This window comes from Rattus norvegicus, chromosome Y, assembly GCF_036323735.1.
Source record: "Rattus norvegicus strain BN/NHsdMcwi chromosome Y, GRCr8, whole genome shotgun sequence".
In the NCBI taxonomy this organism is placed as follows: Eukaryota; Metazoa; Chordata; class Mammalia; order Rodentia; family Muridae; genus Rattus; species Rattus norvegicus.
The window spans coordinates 58736913-58751912 of record NC_086040.1 but is presented as its reverse complement, the minus strand read 5'-3'; positions in this window follow the sequence as shown (position 1 = coordinate 58751912).

Genomic DNA, 15000 nt, shown 5'->3' with positions numbered 1-15000 from the left:
ACAAAACCTTCAATCCAACATGAACACAGCCTACAAGACCTTCAGAGACAAAGATAGAGCAGACATGGAAGGAACGTCCAACCAATGGTTAGCGCAGATTGAGACCTACTTCATGGGCAATCACTGATCCCTGACACTATTAAAGATATTCTATCGTGCTTGCAGACAGAATTGTAGCATAAGTGTCCTCTGAGTGACTCCACCCAACAGCTGAGTGAAACAAGTGAAATGATTCACCACCAAACATTAGCTGGAGCTTGGGGAGTCTTAAAAAAAAAAAACAGGTGAAGAATCGAGGCCCAGATGATATGAGGGACTCCACAGGAAGACCAATAGAGTCAACTCACGGGGACTGTGGGGGTTTGCCAAAGACTGAACCACCAACCAGAAAGTGAACTCGGAGTGAACCTGAGCCTCCAGGACATAGGAAGGAAATGTGTAGCTTTATTTTTGTTTTTTTTTTTTTTTGTTTGTTTTTTTTTTTTTTTGTTTTTTTTTTTTTTTACGGATTCCCCTGAAATGGGTGTTGGACTATCCTGAAGATGGAGACCGATATTGGGATGAAAAGTGAGTAAAAAAATAAATGAATCTTAAAGACACAGATGTCCCATCTATAGATAACATGTTTTGGTAAAGCCCATTTCTAGTTGTTCGGTACCCACATGAAGACAAAGACTGTGGAGTGCCTATGTCCTTAAATGCCATAATCCTTTTCATTCTCTTCTTCCATCAGAGTCCCCAAGCTCCACCCATGGTTTGGCTAGTGGATGCCTGCTTCTGTCTGAGTCAGCAGCTTAGTGGAGTCTCTCAGAGGGAAGCCAGGCTTGACTACTGTCTGCAAGCATAACAGAGTGTCATTAATAGTGTCAGGGATCAGTGCTCATCCATGGGGTGGGTCTTGATCTGCACTAACCATTGGTTGATTATTCCTCACTCTCTGCTCTATGCACAGCCCTTTCATTTCTTGTGGTCAGAATAAATTTTGGGTCTAAAGTTGGTGTCTCTATCATTCCATTTGGGTTGCTCTCGGCTCCAGGAGATGGCTTCTTCAGGTCCATATCACTGAGGCTGTGAGTCTCAGCTAAGGAAACACCCATTGATTCATTGGCATCTCTTACCCCAGCTCTCTGCCTCTTTCTGGATGTGACCTCTACCTCCCCACCCCATCCATCTAGGCTACTGTGTCTGGCCTCAGTAGCAGAGGATGTGATCACAGAGACTAGATATGCAAGGTGAGGAGATACCTGTGGGGTCCCCCCCTGCTCAGAGGAGAAAGGGTTGGGGGAAGGATTGTGAGAGGGGTGAACTGGAGGTGGGCAGTGTGCAGCATGTAAAGTGAATAAATAAACAAATAATTATGAAAATATGTAAGTCTACTTGAAGGTAAGAAGCAGGTGTGTGTGTGTGTGTGTAATTAAGTGAATTTGAAGGTAAGAAGTAGGTGTGTGTGTGTGTGTAAGTAAACTTGAAGGTAAGAGCTGTTATGCATGTGTCTGTGTGTGTGTATGTGTGTGTGTGTGTATATATATATATATGTATATATATATATATATATATATATATATATATATATATATATATATGAAGGTAAGAAGCAGGTGAGTATGTGTTTAATATTAAATTATCACATTTGAGAAAACAGTGGTCTATGCACAAGGCAGGTCACCTTAGGCACTGTATTTACAAAAAAAATGGCTTTTGCTGAAGATGAAGAAATGATTCGGTGATTAATAAATAGCACTATCTGTTCTTCCAGAGAACCCGGGGCCGATCCCCAGTTCCCATGTGACAGCCTACAGGTGGCTGAAATTTCAGGTGGAATCTCACACTCTCTTCAACCTCCTGGACATTAGGCATGGATGTGTTGCAGCAAGTAAAACTCTTACAATGCAATCAAAGCCACTAAAGTTAATGATCACATGAGTCACTTAAAATCTATTTATTTAAAAATTTGCAATAAAAATTTGCAGTCATGAAATTAAAATTTTATTAATATACAAATAATAAACATTAATATTCTCATAAAGAGCTGAAAATAATACTTTCCACCTATTTGTTTGGCTTTTATAAATATTGCAGTTTGTGGTTAGTATGTTGTTGGTTTTTGTAGTTCATTTCCAGGTATTATCCCATATTCTCTGTAAAATCATGCAGAATACAGTACAGGAACTTAGGCCCTCCTGTGTTGAATCCAGGAAGGTTGCTCTCTGTTTTTTTCTTGTCTGATCAATTTTCTCTATGTACATTACAAGGATAATTTTGTTCTTGGATTCTTCCAGTTTTGTCAAGATGATAGCTGATAGCTGATAACTTGAGAATATTTAGTTTTTGAAGATCGTTTTTGAAGCTATTTCCTGATGTCTGCACTATCAAAGTTGTAGATTTTCAAATACATGAAAAACAGCTATTCAGGGACTAAACATGCCTTATAACTACTGTTGTTCTGTCATTTTAGAAGAAGAAATCAGAAAGGGATGGGGGTTGAGGCAAAGGACTCTGTGGGGCTAGACAGTAAGGAGGGCAGCATTTGAGACATAAATTAATAAAATGAATAAATAAAAAAATAAATCTGAAGTCAAAATATACAGGAAAATAAAATTTAATCGATAGGAAACAGTACTCTTTTTTATCGTACCCCAATTCCTCAATTTTATATTCCATGATCCACCTAATGAGTAATTCTCAAAAATCAGATAATTGAAAAACATTAACATATTACAAGTACCACAGTAGTTTGAGCAAATCATAAAAGCAATGGTTCTACTACTGTACATGTTCTATGCCCATATAAAATCCAGAAACCAGTTGACCCTTAATTATTACATATCTTTGGTTATTCTATTCTGTGATGATTCATTACTATTTTTATCTTCTGTGACCACACATTTGAAGTGAAATAATTACTTTGCTAGAATGTCTCTAAATTTGGATTTGGACAGTGGTTTTTCTCTTTTAGGTCGAGATTCTATGTACTTGGCACAGATACCAAAAAGTGTTTCCTGCTTTGTTTATCTCATTTCAGCATTAGGTGAATGACTGGCTTCTTAATAGCACCCAATTAAGGAACAATGAAATTATTTCAAATTATTTTCCTTTTGTAGTTTTAAATATTTCAATGTATTTTTCTTTTATATTTTCATTTAAGTAATAAAAAGCTATAGGAGAATTACTTAAAGACTATGGAAAGACTGTGTGTCTCTTCAAAACTTTAGGCTTTTTTTCAGCTACTCTGTCATTTTTTTCCAACGCTCTGGCCTTAATGGTCCTTACTTCGTGTATGTAGACTGAGAACGATGACTCTGAGGAGAATCTAATCATTGTCTTTCTGTATGGGTGACTCATGCCTAAAATAGTACTCTAGTTCTAGTGTCATTGAAATTTATATTTTAAAGTATTCTATATTTTCTTCACACTTGAAAGGAATTCTATTTTTCTTTCATTATACACAATTCTAAATTTATTGTATTGTATTGTATTTTATTTTCTTTTATTTGGGAATTCCAACCAGAATCTAAATATCTAAAACTAGCTGACCTTTTATATTAGTCATCTGTCACTTGTAAACCTACTTAATTTCCTGTATAATGTGCAGATAAATGCGTGTGTGTGTGTGTGTGTGTGTATGTGTGTGTGTGTGTGTGTGTGTGTGTGTGTGTGTGATTATCTGAAAAAAGGATGTTGATTTTGAGAATCACCTGGCTGAAATCCTTTTCCACCTCCCTGTTAGAAATCACGAAAGCGATGAAAGATTATTCCTGTTCCAACATAATAGGCCCTGGGTGCCCAAATATGTCATGTGGACTCACCTAATAGTACAAAAAGAAGACACTAAAAATTTACTGACCTGAGAACTACTTAGTAGTTCCAGTCCAATACAATGAATTTACATGTACTGAGGAGTATGGACTTGTAGCATAATGTGCTGAGCTCACTTAGAAGTATTTTCTTGGAAATTTTTAAATATGTAAGAATAGATACAGAGGACTTTCAAGGCCCCTGAGACATTAGCATGTGGTTTAAACTCTGCCCACATCAAAATCTTTAAGTACTGGACTTATCTACTAAAGTTATTTAATAGCAAGCAAACTTTACCATTGTTTGCAATTAAGAATGGTGGTAAATATAGGGAACACTCTAAAAAAAGTTATGTTTCTTAAAGTGTGTTTCAAGACAGCCAGTAACATCACAATGTTTTGTTTTCTTTGTTTCACAGACTGTGCACATAATTATCATCACAACATTCTTCAGACCCAGAGTTCTTCCCAGTGCTTCCTTGATTTCTTGGTTCATATGCTAAAGATGATGAGGTTCAGCATGGATGTCACTGCTGTATACACCAAGAGTTTATCAACTCTGGTGGGTGGTTTTATTTGGGCCTCAAGTAGTTTTGTCCCAACCCTACAAGGCAACCTATTCCCCATGAAATAATTGCCAAATGGACACACACACCACGACACATTTGGGTTGTATAGTGAAGCAGGGCCATACAGTGGCCAAAGGCCATGAGAGCCAATAGGAAACACTCAGTAATACCAAAAAGTGTGAAGAAAAACATCTGTGGGGCACATCCCTCCTGAGAGATTCCTCAGATCTCACTTACAAGGCTCTCCATATCTTGGGTATAACAGAGCCAGTGTATTCAATTTCCAGGATACATAAGTTCACCAAAAAGAAGTACATGGGGGTGTGTAGAGATGGACGGGTGCAGATAGCAAAAGCTATGAGAGCAGAATGAGGGTGAACAGAGAAAGCATTCTCCAGGGACCTCGCAGTTCTTGGCAATTGCAAAGCATTTGACAGACAAGCCCTTTTCCTGCCACAAAGAGCAATTGACACAATTGACACTCATCTCCAGAAACACAGAGCAGTAAGCAATTAGTAGGATTCTTGCAGATGAGAGATATTAATTTTTTTAGTATTTTAGAGGCTCAATTACATCAGAGTCAAAGTCTTTGTCTGCAGTCACAAAAATCAAAGCTTAGAAAAGATTTTTTCTCACATAATTTCATAGCTAATACTTTCTCTCTTAACACCAGAGAATTTTTCAAAGTGTGCTAAGCATAGAGCCAAGTGTACAAATACTTACAATAGAAGGTGGAAACATGTAGTCCTGGCACTAATGAAGCTCAGGCAGAAGGTTTACCATGGGTCTGAGTTCAGTTTCAGATGCTGCATAAGCAATCATTCAAATTAAGGAAAAGAAAACCTTGAGTGTATCTCAATTTTTTACATTCTTATCCTTAACTAGTTATCAATGTTATGCAGAAAAACTGATCAACCCACTCATTTCTATGCTTTCGTGTTGCCACAGCCATAGTCTCTCCAACCACCCTGTGTGTGTGTGGGGGGGCCCAGATTATTCTCTGATTGCAATTATTAATATTCAAACCCACACAATAAAAGTATCATTTCCTCAAGCCTCATCCTTTTTGAAGATAAATTAAAATTAAATCATCATTGATAAATAAATAATTACTGGTTTACATGCATAAATTTAAAGGTAGGGAACATCTAGATGTGTGCACAATAATGATGTGGAAAGAAAAACATATTAAGAAGTGTACAATGAGCCATGCAAGAGAAGAAGGATCAACCAAACAGAACCATAACCTTTCATGCTGCATCCTTCAATATGGCAGCTCTTATCTATAACTTAATACTTCCTGTCTCTTTATAGAATATGTTTTGTTAGAGAGAGTATGACTGCGTTGGCTTTAAATTTCTGTTTTCTTAATATTGTTCATGATATTCTATCAATCAGACTATTGATTTAAATAAAGAAAAAAATAAAAGATGTATTGTCTGGATATGTAGTCCAGGCTAACCTGAAATTCCAAATTTCTCTCCCTCTGTCTCCTGAATGTGAGTATTCTAAGAGCAAGACATGGTGCCTGGCTTGATAGAAATTCCTTCCTATTCTTTCATCTGAACATCATAGAATTCCACCAAACAATCTGTATTTCTGTACACATAGTATCTATGCAGTTCATTCCTCTTTGCTCACTTTTGCATATGGCACCTGTTGTGTGCTTGCTTGGTTACTTACATGGAAAACTGTTCAGTTCCAGCACAGCCTTGTCTGTTTTCAAATATCATCCTTCTCTTCTCTTTATAGTTACACTTTGTTTTTCACAATGTGACTGCTAAAGTAGCTGTTAGCACTGTGGTGATGACTACTCCTCATCTTGTTCACATTGTAGCATTATATGGAGACTGAGTATGGACTGCAAAGTTCTTATCATTATGTTTACCATCCTTACCAATCTCTGAGCTCTCGTGTAATGAGAAGCTCCAGTGTTTAGCTTACTTTGGTTCCTTGGGGATTCTGCCTGTCCCTTCCCATTATATCTTCTGTAGTTCAGTCTCATGTCCCTCAAATATTGGAATGAGACAAACTCATTTTTCTCCCAGTATGATAACTTTCCCCTTCAAAGGAGATGTCGTCTCCTGTTTTGTGCAGTGTATATGTCTTTGCTGAAGTTTGGGTTTTCTTGCCAAAAGATACACCACTTTTTCCTTACAAGAGTAAAGAAGGAGATATCACCAGCCTATTAGGCTCTCTCTCTATTCACCTGATATAATGAAATGTCAGACATATGTGAGTAGATCAGCACATGGTTGATCCACAAATCAAATGTGTGTTTCAGTGTTTCCAAATTATAAATAAATAAACATGTTACGTATGTTCATAAATACCATATAAGACACACACACACATGCACACACACACACACACACACACACACACAAGCACATACACTGGTATGCTACATACACATGTGTGCCTATATATTCATGCAGAGATAGAGACACAAAGAAACCCAATAGAGAAATTGCACATAGAGATTGTACATGAATTAAAATGTTAGTATAAACAACAATGAAGGATAACAGTATTTGTTTACATCCTGCTATACCATTTGGTCACTTATAAACACGGCTAAGAAAAAAATGTATTCCCCATAAATTTTCTTCTGTGTGAATAAGTTAATTTCCCAAATCACTTAAGTTCATTGGGTGTGGAATGCTTGTCAGCTGCGTGGGTCATGAGCATGTGTGCATGTCTACCCACAAACATTTTAGGTTTAACTTTGTGTATACTCTATTTTGGGGAATTTCTCACCATAATACATAATTTTTGTATCTATTCACTAATTGATCACTAGATTAATTTTCTATTGGGGATAATGAAAAATAAGCTCCCCAAAACAGCAACAACAACAACAACAAAAGATAAACAATACACAGTTTTCTCATGGGGGCAGGGGACATAGTCAGGTATATCAGCATATTAGATCTATCAGATTAGATCTGACCCATTCATGCAAAAGTTATAAAAATCTAAGTGTAGGGATAATAGGGTAGACTTAAAGCTCGGACAATTATGAAGCATGAGTGCTGTTGTACATACGTGACCATTCAGTGGACTCTGCTTTGTAGAAAAAATGTTGGAATGCATAGGATTCTATTGTGATTCATTTTACACTTATTTGGTCTACTGTAAATATTTCTCCACATTAAATTAAAACAAACAAACAAACAAAAACAAATAAACAACCTTCCCACAGTCAGCACAGAAAATGATTACATTTTTAATTTGAAATATTTTTAAAGTAACTTTTTTTCATTAGTAGTTTCTGTATTTGTATAGGTCGCGCTCTAGTTAGAGAGTGAGGCCTTGCCTCTCCCTGTTATATTTCAGAATATCAACTCAAGAACCAGAAGGTTATACTTACATTTGAATTTGTGCAATAAAAATGATTCACCAGAAATCCTGACGTTTTATAAAAGAAACCTTATTAAAGCTAAAAGCACACATTGCACCTGACATGATAATAGTAGGAGATTTCAACACCCCACCCTCATCACTGGAGAGATCGTGGAAACAGAAATTAAACAGAGATGTAGAGAAAGCAATAGAAGTTATGAACCAAATGGATTTAGCAGATATTTATAGAAGATTCCATTCTAAAAAAATAAGGATATACATTCTTCTCATGATCTCGGGAACGTTCTTCCAAATTGACCACATAATCGATCCCTCGACAGACCTTAACAGATACAGGAAGATAGATATAATCCCATGCATTCTCTCAGATCACCACACACTAAGACAGGTCTTCAACAATAACAATAATGACAGAAAGCCCTCATATACACGGAAGTTGAAAAATGCTTTACTCCATGACAACTTGGTCAAGGAAGAAATAAAGAGAGAAATTAAAGACTTCTTAAAACTTAATGAAAATGAAGATAAAACATTCCCAAACATATGTGACAGAAGGAAACAGAGCTAAGAGGAAAACTTATAGCTCTGAGTGCTAGGGAAAGAAACAGGAGAGACCATATGTCAAGAGCTTGATAGCACATGTAAAAGGTCTAGAACAAAAAGAACTAAGTAAACCCAAGGGGGGTAGAACGCAGGAAATTATCAAACGGAGAGCTGAAATCAATGAAGTAGAAATGAAAAGAACAATACAAAGAATAAAGAAAAAAGGAGCTGTATCTTCGAGAAAAACAATAAGATAGATATACCCTTATCCAAACTAACCAGAGGTCAAATAGACTGTATCCAAATTACAAAAATCAGAATTGAAAGGGAGACATAACAACAGAATCTGAAGAAATTTTAAAAAAATCATCAGCTTGTACTATAAAAGCCTATATTCAACAAAACTGCAAAATCTGGAGGAAATGGACAATTTTTTAGACAGATAACAGGTAACAAAGTTAAATCAGGAACAAATAAACTATCTAAACAACCCCATAATTCCTAAGTAAAAAGAAGAAGATATTAAAAGTCTCCCAACCAAACAGAGTCCAGGTCGAGATGGGTTCAGTTCCTAATTCTATCAGACCTTCTTAGAAGACCTCATACAAATATTGTCAAAACTCTTCCACAAAATTGGACAGACAGAGCACTAGCACATTCCTTATATGAATCCACAATTACTCTTATACCTAAACCACACAAAGACTAAGCACAAAAAGAGAACTTCATACCAATTTCCCTTATGAATATTGATGAAAAAAAACTCAATAAAATTCGTGCAAACCGAATCTAAGAGCACAACAAAAAATCATCAATCATGATCAAGATTTCTATTTTCACTACATGACCAGAACACAAAAAAGCTTACACCAAATATTAATAATGAGACTAATGAGAACACTGATAAGAAAAAGAAAAAACAAAACTCTAGGAACATTTTAAAGAAATAATGTATTGTATTGGCCTTAAAATAGGAAAATCAACACATTTTCTTAGTACATTAACTATTCAAAGAAAAGCTAAAAGGCTTTTACTTCATTCTATATGAAAGCAAAAACACATGAGATGGACTGTGTAAAGAAAGAGAGAACTGCAATCTGTAAAATTAATTTAGTCATTGCAGAGGAAAGAAACAGACACTAACCAAAGGTTCTATAAGTAAACATTTGAAGGATTTACTGCATATATTAACATATTTAATCCAACACATCTTAGTATGATAAAGGAAAGAAAACTGGAAAAAAATGCCTGAATGGGGTCTCAGCACCTAGAATGTGGCAAGATGTCTCAAGTTCAAAGATACCCTAAAATACATGAGAAAATTTTAAATATGTTGATTTTATTATGGAATAAGTATTGTAGTATAAGCTTAGTGGTTAAGATCACTTACTGCTCTTAGAAAACACGTTCACTTTCCAACATCCATTAAGCCACTTGCAACCAGCTGTAAAAGCAGCTCCAGGGCATCTGACATCTCCTGGTCTCCCCACGTGCCTGTGTTCATGTGCACAAATCTATACATAGACATTAACACATAACAGATCATTAAAATAAAAAGATTCATGAATGTATTTTCTGCACAAATAATGAATAGAAAGCCTTCTACATATGCAAAACAAGTGATGCAATGTAATAAGAAAGGAGAAAATTCGCAAATAGCAGGAAGAGTAAGTTAAGGATTAATGCTTATACAGTTCAGTAAGCATAAAACGCTAAACTTCACGATTGAATTGCAATGTAGATGTTAAAAAGAATCTAGCATTTGATTTATGAGTGAAACTATTTTATAAATAATTTTATTTATTTACATTCCGTCCATTGTACACTCTCCTGTTCCCCTCGCACAGATCCTCATCCCATTCCACCCCTTTCTTCCCTGACTCCACGAGGATGCTCCCCAGATCCTGCCAGGCACCATAATCCCTGGGACTTCGTCTCTCAAGAGTTAGGCCAGACCAGGCCGTCCTCTGCTATACATGTGTCAGGGCCTCACACAAGCTTGTGTGTCCTGCCTGGTTGGTGGCTCAGTGTCTGGGAGATCTCAGCAGTCCGGATTATTTGCGACTGCTGGTCTTCCTATAGATGTTGTCCTCCCCTTCAACTTCGTCAATCCTTTCCCTAATTCAACAACTGACAGAAGTCAGAAACTGATACCTTTTTAAAATATGTGTACCATTTAATTTTGAATGGTATAATATGGGTTCTCATGTAAAATTGATGGCAATATATACTTATTATAGTCTTCTGAGATGGAAATTTGGCAGTATTTATACAAGTATTACATTACTTAACAGACTTGACATCATTCCAACAATGTGTTTTGTAATTTATACAAAATATGATGTAAATAATCACCATTGAGTACTGTGCCTGAGTCAGGGTCCATGCTGTTTTTCTGTAGCGAACTTTAGTTAATGAAAATGAAAATAATGTGAAAGGCACAATTAGGTTATTATTTAAAGAAATGAGTATACTACCATTTATTAAATGCATGATATTCCATGAAGAAATTCCCCATGCACATGTATTCAAGATACATTGTTAAATGCAAAACAAATGAGAGAATATTGCAATATGTAATCAAATGTTTTGGGTCCTGCTAAGACTGAACCCACAGTGAATGTTTTTTGGGGGGAGGGCAGGAATGGGGGGAGGATGGGGAGGGGAACACCCATAAAGAAGTGGGAGGGGTTTAGGGAGATGTTGGCCCATAAACCGGAAAAGGGAATAACACTCGAAACGTAATAACGTAATAAGAAATACTCAAGTTAATAAAAAAAGAAAATGAAAAAATGACCTGTTCTGTCCCATGGTAGGAGAAACCTGCCTGCACCTTCTGTTCTTTCCAGCTTCTTCTCTTTTCCTCTTCTCCTCTGCAGATTGCTTTCTTATGTTACCTATAGTATCTAAGTTATTCCTCTATACATTTCTTCTCAGCCCAGATCTTTTTGGCTCAGTTCTACTAAGCTCAGTTCTCCTTAGCTCAAACCATACTTTTCAGCTCAGCCCCTCTCCAGCTCAGTCCATCTGTGCTGTCCTTCCCGTTCAATCCTTCTCCCTCAGTCCTTCTGTGTGTCTTCTCTTTCTCCTCAGCGCTTAAACATATTTCAGAATACATGATCACATGTTACAATGTTCATCACAAGTTCATATGAAAGATCAAAGCATAAATTGAAATATAATTTACAACCGAGAATGTTTACATGAATATCCATCAGGAATAATTATCTGGCTAAATATTCATCACCAGTGTCAGCTCCACAGGCTCAATGAAGCTAAAACCATAGTTCTTAGAAAAGTTATTTACAGATAAACCCAGTCAATATCTTTTCCTCTGTCCTTGCATCTGTAACAAATAACTTGTTCTCTTTTTATAACCCTTGATGACTCTTTTGCAACCGCTTGGAATTGTTCTGAGTAGGAGAAAGTCTGTTTACTATCTAAGAACTATTAACTGCTGACACCTGGGAGACTGGCAGAGTTGTCACTGCAATTTAGACTATTAGAAAGAGACTTATAGCAGTCCCACTATAAAAGAGCTTAATAACCATTGATATAATTTTAGGACTTATTGTAGGATCATAATTAAGACTAAAGATTCATCTATTTCTATGTATAGCATCACTACGGGACAGTACAACTTCGTAGGCCTGCAGAGATCTGCTCCAAAGGGGTGTGCTCTTACTCAATGATTGTTATATATGTCTATTAATAACAACAGGAATAGCATTTTAATAGCAGGAAACTTTCCCAAAATGAATCCCTCACAGCCTTTCTTAATAAGGGTGAACCAGTTGTGGATTATAAGATAATCTGAGGCTGTCCATCTGAGGATGATCACCTGCTAGTTATTAGCATGTCCTGTTATGGCTCCTGACACTTTATTCTCAGTCCCACAAGGTACCTTCTCCAAAACTGATAATATGATCCATCACAAAACAGGCTTCAACAGATACAAGAAGACTGAATTAATCCCATGCATCCTATGAGATCACTACAGACTAAGAATGGTCTTCAATAACAACGATAACAACCAAAGACCCATATATATATATGGTAGCTGAAGAATCATTTACTCAAGGAGAACTTGTTCAAGAAAGAAATAAAGAAAAAAATTAAAGACTTTTTAGAATTTAATGAATATGAAGGCATAACTTGGGAACACAAAAAAAGCAATGCTAAAGGAAAACTCATAGCTCTGAGAGCCTCCACAAAGAAACAGGAGCTATGATACACTCGCAGTATGACAGAACACCTGAAATCTCAGAACCAATAAAAATCCAAATACACCAAGAGTACTAGACAGCAGGAAATAATCAAACTCCGGACTGAAATCAACCAAGTAGAAACAAGAGTAATTATATAAAGAATCAACAAAAGCACTAGCTGGCTCTTTTAAAAATCCAGAAATAGGTAAATCCTTTATATTCAAATTAAAGATAACAAAATCAGAAGTGAAATAGAGATATAACCATAGAAAATGAGGAAACTCAAAAAATTATCAGATCCTACTATAAAAGCCTATACTGAACAAAACGGGAAAGGTAGGGATAAATGGATAATTTTCTAGACAGATACAAGTTACCAAAGTTGAATCAGTATCAGATAAACCATCTAAATACTCCCATAACTCGTAAAGTAGTAGAAGCAGTCATTAAATGTCTCCCAACCAAAGATCCCAGGACCAGAAAGGTTTAGTACAGAAATCTCTGACGTTCATAGAATACCTAATACCAATATTCTCCAAACTACTCCACAAACTAGAAATAGAAGGAACACTACACAGTTCATTCTCTGATGCCACAGTTATGCTTATAACTAAAGCAAACAAAGACCCAACAAAGAAAGAGAATTTCAGACCAATTTATTCATGAATTTCCCTGCAAAAATTCTCAGTAAATTTCTTGCAAGCCAAATCCAAGAACACATCAAAACAATGATCCATCATGGTCAAGTAGGCTTCATCCTGGAGATACAGGGATGGTTCAATATACAGAACCTGATCACTAATCAAACTAATGTAACTATAAAAACAAATTCAATGAAAACAAAACAAGCAATCATCCTATTAGATCCTGAGAAAGCATTTTACAGAACCTACCCCTTCATGTTAAAGGTCTTGGAAATATCAGAAATTCAAGGACCATACTGAAGCACAGTAAACGCAATATACAGCAAACCAGTAGCCAACATCAGACTAAATGGAGAGAAACTAAATGCAATCCCATTAAAATCAATAACTAGACAAGGACACCCACTCTCTCCTTATCTTTTTAATATAGTGTTCGAAGTCCTCACCAGAGTAGTTAGAAAACAAATGGAGGTAAAGGGATACATATTGCTAAGGAAGTATTCAAAATGTCACTATATGCAGATGATCTGACCGCACAAATTCCACCAGTGAATTTCTAAGCCTGATAAACAACTTTAGCAAAGTGGCAGAGTATAAAATTGATTCAAACAAATCAGTAGCCTTCCTCTATCAAAAGAGAAACAGGCTGAGAAAGAAAATACAGAAATGACACACTTGACTATAGTCAAAAAGCATATAAAATACCTCAGTGTGACTTTATCCAAGCAAGTGAAAGATATATTTGACAAGAACACATGTCTCTGTAGAAAGAAATTGAAGATCTCAGGAATTAGAAAGATCTCCCATGTTCGTGTATTGGCAGGATTAATATTGTATAAATGGCCATTTTGCCAAAAGCAACCTACAGATTCAATGCAATCCCCATCAATATTCTGACTCAATTCTTCACAGTCATAGAAATGGCAGTTTGCAAATTTATTTGGAATAAAATAAGTCCCAGGATAGAGAAAACTATTCTGAAAAGTAAAAGCATTTTGGGGAAATCACCATCCCTGAGCTAAACTTGTATTACAGAGCAATGGTGATGAAAAACTGTATTGTATTGATATTGATACAGGCAGGTAGATCAATGGAATAGAATTGAAGACGCATAAATGAACCCAAAGAGCTGTGGCCACTTGAAAATTGACAAAGATTTAAAACCATCCAGTGGAAAAAGAGATAGCATTTAAAAAAAAAAACTGTGCTTTTTCAAATGAGGGGCAGAATGTCGAAGAATGCAAATCAGTCCAATCTTATCTCCTTGTACAAATCTCAAGTAAAAGTGGATTAAAGACTGACACATAAAACCAGATACACTGTAACTAACAGCAGGGAAAAGCCTCGAACACATTGGTACTGGGGAAAATTACCTGAATAGAACACCAATGGCATTTGCTCTAAGATCAAGAATCGACAAATGGAACTTCATAAAATTTCAAAGTTTCTGTAAGGCAAAGGACACTGTCATTAGTTTCATAGAGCTACTACCAGTTTGGGAAAAGATTTTTCCCAATCCTACATCTAATAGAGAGCTAACATCCAATATTTACAAAAAACTTAAGAAGATTTACTCCAGAGAATCAAATAACACTATTTAATAGTGGGCTACAGTTCTAAACAAACATTCTCAGCTGATGAATACTGAATGGCTGAGAAGCACCTAAAAAATGTTCAACATCCTTAGTCCTTGGGGAAATTCAAATCAAAACAATCCTGAGATCCTACCTCATACCAGTCAGAAAGGCTAAGATAAAAAGTCAGGTGACAACAGACTCTGGCAAGGGTGCGGAGAGAAAGGAACATTTCAAGTTTTTAAAACCACTTTGGGAACCAGGCTGAATGTTCCTCAGATAATTGAACATAGTATTTACTA